Raw genomic sequence first — 6368 nt, forward strand, 5'->3', positions numbered from 1 at the left:
TGAACAGTCCCATAACCAGCAAAGAAATTGAATCGGTTATCAAAAATCTCCCAACAAATAAGAGTCCAGGACCAGATGGCTTCCTAGGGGAGTTCTACCAGACGTTTAAAGCAGAGATAATACCTATCCTTCTCAAGCTATTCCAAGAAATAGAAAGGGAAGGAAAACTTCCAGACTCATTCTATGAAGCCAGTATTACTTTGATTCCTAAACCAGACAGAGACCCAGCAAAAAAAGAGAACTACAGGCCAATATCCCTGATGAATATGGATGCAAAAATTCTCAATAAGATATTAGCAAATCGAATTCAACGGCATATAAAAAGAATTATTCACCATGATCAAGTGGGATTCATTCCTGGGATGCAGGGCTGGTTCAATATTCACAAATAAATCAACATGATACATCACATTAATAAAAGAAAAGATAAGAACCATATGATCCTGTCAATCGATGCAGAAAAGGCCTTTGACAAAATTCAGCACCCTTTCTTAATAAAAACCCTTGAGAAAGTCGGGATAGAAGGAACATACTTAAAGATCATGAAAGCCATTTATGGAAAGCCCACAGCTAACATCATCCTCAATGGGGAAAAACTGAGAGCTTTCTCCCTGAGATCAGGAACACGACAGGGATGTCCACTCTCACCGCTATTGCTTAACATAGTGTTGGAAGTTCTAGCATCAGCAATCAGACAACAAAAGGAAATCAAAGGCATCCAAATTGGCAAAGATGAAGTCAAGCTTTCGCTTTTTGCAGATGACATGATATTATACATGGAAAATCCGATAGACTCCACCAAAAGTCTGCTAGAACTGATACATGAATTCAGCAAAGTTGCAGGATACAAAATCAATGTACAGAAGTCAGTTGCATTCTTATACACTAACAATGAAGCAACAGAAAGACAAATAAAGAAACTGATCCCATTCACAATTGCACCAAGAAGCATAAAATACCTGGGAATAAATCTAACCAAAGATGTAAAAGATCTGTATGCTGAAAACTATAGAAAGCTTATGAAGGTAATTGAAGAAGATATAAAGAAATGGAAAAAACATTCCATGCTCATGGATTGGAAGAATAAACATTGTCAAAATGTCAATACTACCCAAAGCTATCGACACATTCAATGCAACCCCAATCAAAATTGCACCAGCATTCTTCTCGAAACTAGAACAAGCAATCCTAAAATTCATATGGAACCACAAAAGGCCCCGAATAGCCAAAGTAATTTTGAAGAAGAAGACCAAAGCAGGAGGCATCACAATCCCGGACTTTAGCCTCTACTACAAAGCTGTCATCATCAAGACAGCATGGTATTGGCACAAAAACAGACACATAGACCAATGGAATAGAATAGAAACCCCAGAACTAGACCCACAAACGTATGGCCAACTCATCTTTGACAAAGCAGGAAAGAACATCCAATGGAAAAAAGACAGTCTCTTCAACAAATGGTGCTGGGAGAACTGGACAGCAACATGCAGAAGATTGAAACTAGACCACTTTCTCACACCATTCACAAAAATAAATTCAAAATGGATAAAGGACCTGAATGTGAGACAGGAAACTATCAAAACCCTAGAAGAGAAAGCAGGAAAAGACCTCTCTGACCTCAGCCGTAGCAATCTCTTACTCGACACATCCCCAAAGGCAAGGGAATTAAAAGCAAAAATGAATTACTGGGACCTTATTACGATAAAAAGCTTCTGCACGGCAAAGGAAACAACCAACAAAACTAAAAGGCAACCAACGGAATGGGAAAAGATATTTGCAAATGACATATCGGACAAAGGGCTAGTATCCAAAATCTATAAAGAGCTCACCAAACTCCACACCCAAAAAACAAATAACCCAGTGAAGAAATGGGCAGAAAACATGAATAGACACTTCTCTAAAGAAGACATCTGGATGGCCAACAGGCACATGAAAAGATGCTCACCATCGCTCCTTATCAGGGAAATACAAATCAAAACCACATTCAGATATCACCTCACGCTAATCAGAGTGGCCAAAATGAACAAATCAGGAGACTATAGATGCTGGAGAGGATGTGGAGAAACAGGAACCCTCTTGCACTGTTGGTGGGAATGCAAATTGGTGCAGCCACTCTGGAAAACAGTGTGGAGGTTCCTTAAAAAATTAAAAATAGACCTACCCTTTGACCCAGCAATAGCACTGCTAGGAATTTACCCAAGGGATACAGGAGTACTGATGCATAGGGGCACTTGTACCCCAATGTTCATAGCAGCACTCACAACAATAGCCAAATTATGGAAAGAGCCTAAATGTCCATCAACTGACGAATGGATAAAGAAATTGTGGTTTATATACACAATGGGGTACTACATGGCAATGAGAAAGAACGAAATATGGCCCTTTGTAGCAACGTGGATGGAACTGGAGAGTGTGATGCTAAGTGAAATAAGCCATACAGAGAAAGACAGATACCATATGGTTTCACTCTTATGTGGATCCTGAGAAAGTTAACAGAAACCCATGGGGGAGGGGAAGGAAAAAAAAAAAAAAGAGGTTAGAGTGGGAGAGAGCCAAAGCATAAGAGACTCTTGAAAACTGAGAACAAACTGAGGGCAATGGGAGGGAGGAGAGGGTGGGTGGTGGGTATTGAGGAGGGCACCTTTTGGGATGAGCACTGGGTGTTGTATGGAAGCCAATTTGACAATAAATTTCATATATTGGAAAAAAAAAGAATTGTTGAATCACTATATTGTACTTCTGAAAGTAATATAACCATGTATGTCAACTACACTGGAATTAAAAGAGGAAAAAAAATTTAATTAATAAGATTATAAGCATGTTTCTCATCAGAAACTTTGGAGGTTAGGAAACGGTAAGCTGACAAATCAAAGGTCTAAAAGCAAAATCTCTGAACCAAGAATCCTACATGGACAAAACTGTCCTTTAGAAGTGGGTGGGTAGAAAATCAAGACATTTCCGGATAAACAAAAACTTAGGAAGTTTGTCACTACTAAACTTCCCTGCAAGAAATACTCAGGAGAGTCCTGTAAGATACAGGATAAGTCCTGTAAGGAAAGGACACTAGACAGTCACTGGACGTTACATGAAGAAATAAAGATCTCAATGAAAGTAAACATGTGGAAGGCACCTGGGTGGCTTAATCAGTTAAGCATCCAATTTAGGCTTAGGTCATGATCTCACAATTTGTGAGTTTGAGCCCCACATCAGGCTCTGTGCTGACGGCTCAGAGCCTGGAGCAACGTTCACGCTCTGTCTCTCTCAAAAAAAGGAATTGTTTTTTAACTAAAAATATTTTTAAAATTTTAAAAAAGGTAAACGTGGACAATAATGAAAGCTAGTATTATTGTAACAGCAGTTTATAACTCCACTTTTTACTTTCTATATGATTTAAGAAACTAATATATAAACAGTCTGAAATCTAGTATTACTGTAACTTTGGTTTGTAATTTCATATTTTCTTTTCTACATAATTTAACAGACTAGTGTATTAGTAGAATTATTAGTATTTTGGGGCACACAAGGTAGAAAAATGTAATTTTGTGAGATCAACATCAAAAAGGGGTGATGACAGATTTATAAAGGAACTAGTTTTTGTATGTTTTTGAAGTTAAGCTGGTATAAAATCAAATTAGAATGATATAACTTTTGGATGTTAAATGTAATCCCCATGGTAACCACCTAGAAAATAACTACAGAATATCAACAAAAGGAAATGAGAAATAATTTAAATTTTTCACTATAAGAAAACTAAACACAAAAGAAGACAATGCAGGAAATGAGGGAGAGAAGCTATAAATTACATAGAAAATAAACAGCAAAATGACAGAAGTAAGTCATTCTTTCTCAGTAATTACTGTAAATGTAAATGGATTAAGCTCTTAAATCAAAAGGCAGAATGGTTTTTGAAAAATACGATGCAACCATATGTTGTCTATAAAAGACTCACTTTAGATCCAAAGCCACAAATAGTTTGAAATTGAAACAACAGAAAAGTATATTCCATACACACACACGCACGCACACAGAGACAGACAGAGAGAGAGAGAGAGAGTGCAGTAGTGGCTATACTAATATCAAGCAAGACAACAAGACAAACTTTAAATCCAAAAAGTTTACAAGAGACAAAGAAGACACTATACATTACTAAAAAGTTCAATAAAGCAAGAAGATAGAATTATAAACATTTATGTACCTAATAACAGACCATCACAATATATGAAGCAAAAACTGCCAGAATTGAAGAAAGAAATAGCCCTATAGTACCACTTGGAGACTTCAATACCTCACTCACAATAATGGATAGAACAACCAGTAAGGAAACAGAAAAACAACACAATAAACCAACTAGATCTTACACACATACAGAACACTTTACTCCACAACAACAGCATAAAAATTCTTCTCAAGTGCACAGGATACATTTTACAGGGTAGAGTATACATTAGGCCACAAATTAAGACTCAATTGATTTTTGTTCAATAGATTAAAAAAATTTTTTTTAATGCTTATTTATTTTTGAGACAGAGAGAGACAGAGCATGAGCGGGGGAGGGGCAGAGAGAGAGGGAGACACAGAACCCGAGGCAGTCTCCAGGCTCCGAGCCATCAGCACAGAGCTCTACGCAGGGCTTGAACTCATCAACTGTGAGATGACCTGAGCCAAAGTGGGACACTCAACCGACTGACCCACCCAGGCACCCCTGTTCAATAGATTTTTAAAGAAAGCTATCATATGATGTATCTTGTCTGACCACAATGGGATAAGGTTTGAAATCATTAACTAAAGAAAAACTGGAAAAAAATCCCAAAATTGTGGAAACTGAACAATATATTCTTAAACAATCAATTGATCAAAAAGGACATCACAAGGAAATGAAAACATAATCAGAAATGAGTGAAAACAAAAACACAATATGCCAAAACTATGGGATACATAAAAAGTGCAACTAAGGGGGGAATTTATAGATATAAATGCTTACATTAAACAACAATCAATCTCAAATCAACAACCTACCTTTACAACTTAGTGTTGTAAACTAGAAACAAGAGAACAAGGTAAATCCAAAGCTATTGGAAAGAAGAAAATAGTAAAGACTAGAGCACACATAAATGAAATACAGAACCAAAAAAGCAGTAGAGAAAATCAATGAAAACTATAAAAACTCTTAGAGAAAACATAGGGCAAAAGCTTCACAACACTGGATATGGCAATGATTTCTTCAATATGACACAAAAGACACATGAAAAAAAAGCAAAAATACACAAATTGGACTTCATGAAAATTTTTTTCCCAAACTTTATTTTATTTTATTTTATTTTTTAATTTTTTTTTCAACGTTTATTTATTTTTGGGACAGAGAGAGACAGAGCATGAACGGGGGAGGGGCAGAGAGAGAGGGAGACACAGAATCGGAAACAGGCTACAGGCTCTGAGCCATCAGCCCAGAGCCTGACGCGGGGCTCGAACTCCCGTACCGCGAGATCGTGACCTGGCTGAAGTCGGACGCTTAACTGACTGCGCCACCCAGGCGCCCCCCTAAACTTTAAAGCAAAGTTGACCCACAGTGTTACCTTACTTTCAGGTGTACAACTTAGTGATTTAACAAGTTTATGTATCCTGCTATGTTAACCACAAATGTAGCTACCATCTGTCCCCATACATTGTTATTATGATATCATTAACTATACTGCTTATGCTGTGCCTTTTATTCCTTTAACTTATTCATTCCATATCTGGAAGACTGTATCTCCCTTCAACCATTTTGCTCTACCTTCCATGCCCAGCCCCCATCTCTGGCAACCATCAGTTTGTGCTCTGCATTTATAGATCTGATTCTGCTTTTTGTTTATTCATTTGTGGGTTTCTTCTATAGATTCCATATGTGAATGAAATTATATGGTATGGAAATTTTTAAATTTTGTGCATCAAAGACACTATCAACAGAGTAAAAATGTAATCCACAGAATGGGAGAAAACATTTGCAAATTATAATCATGATAAAAGAATCATATATCTGAATATTCTGATAATGTGCAGAAGATATAGAGAATTCCTATAATTCAAAACAAAAATACAAACAACCCAGTTCACAAATAAGCAAAGGATGTGAACAGACATTTCTCCAAAGAAGATATACAAATGGCTAATAGATACAAGAAAAGATGGTCAACAACACTAATCATTAGGGAAACGCAAATCAAATTACAATGAGATACAACTTCACTCTCAGTACAGTGGCTGCTATGAAAGAAAGAAAGAAAGAAAGAAAGAAAGAAAGAAAGAAAGAAAGAAAGAAAGAAAGAAAGAAAGAGAAAGAAAGAAGAAAAAGAGAGGAAGGAAGGAAGGAAGGAAGGAAGGAAGGAAGG

This window comes from Herpailurus yagouaroundi, unplaced genomic scaffold, assembly GCF_014898765.1.
Source record: "Herpailurus yagouaroundi ecotype Mexico unplaced genomic scaffold, PumYag 188, whole genome shotgun sequence".
In the NCBI taxonomy this organism is placed as follows: Eukaryota; Metazoa; Chordata; class Mammalia; order Carnivora; family Felidae; genus Herpailurus; species Herpailurus yagouaroundi.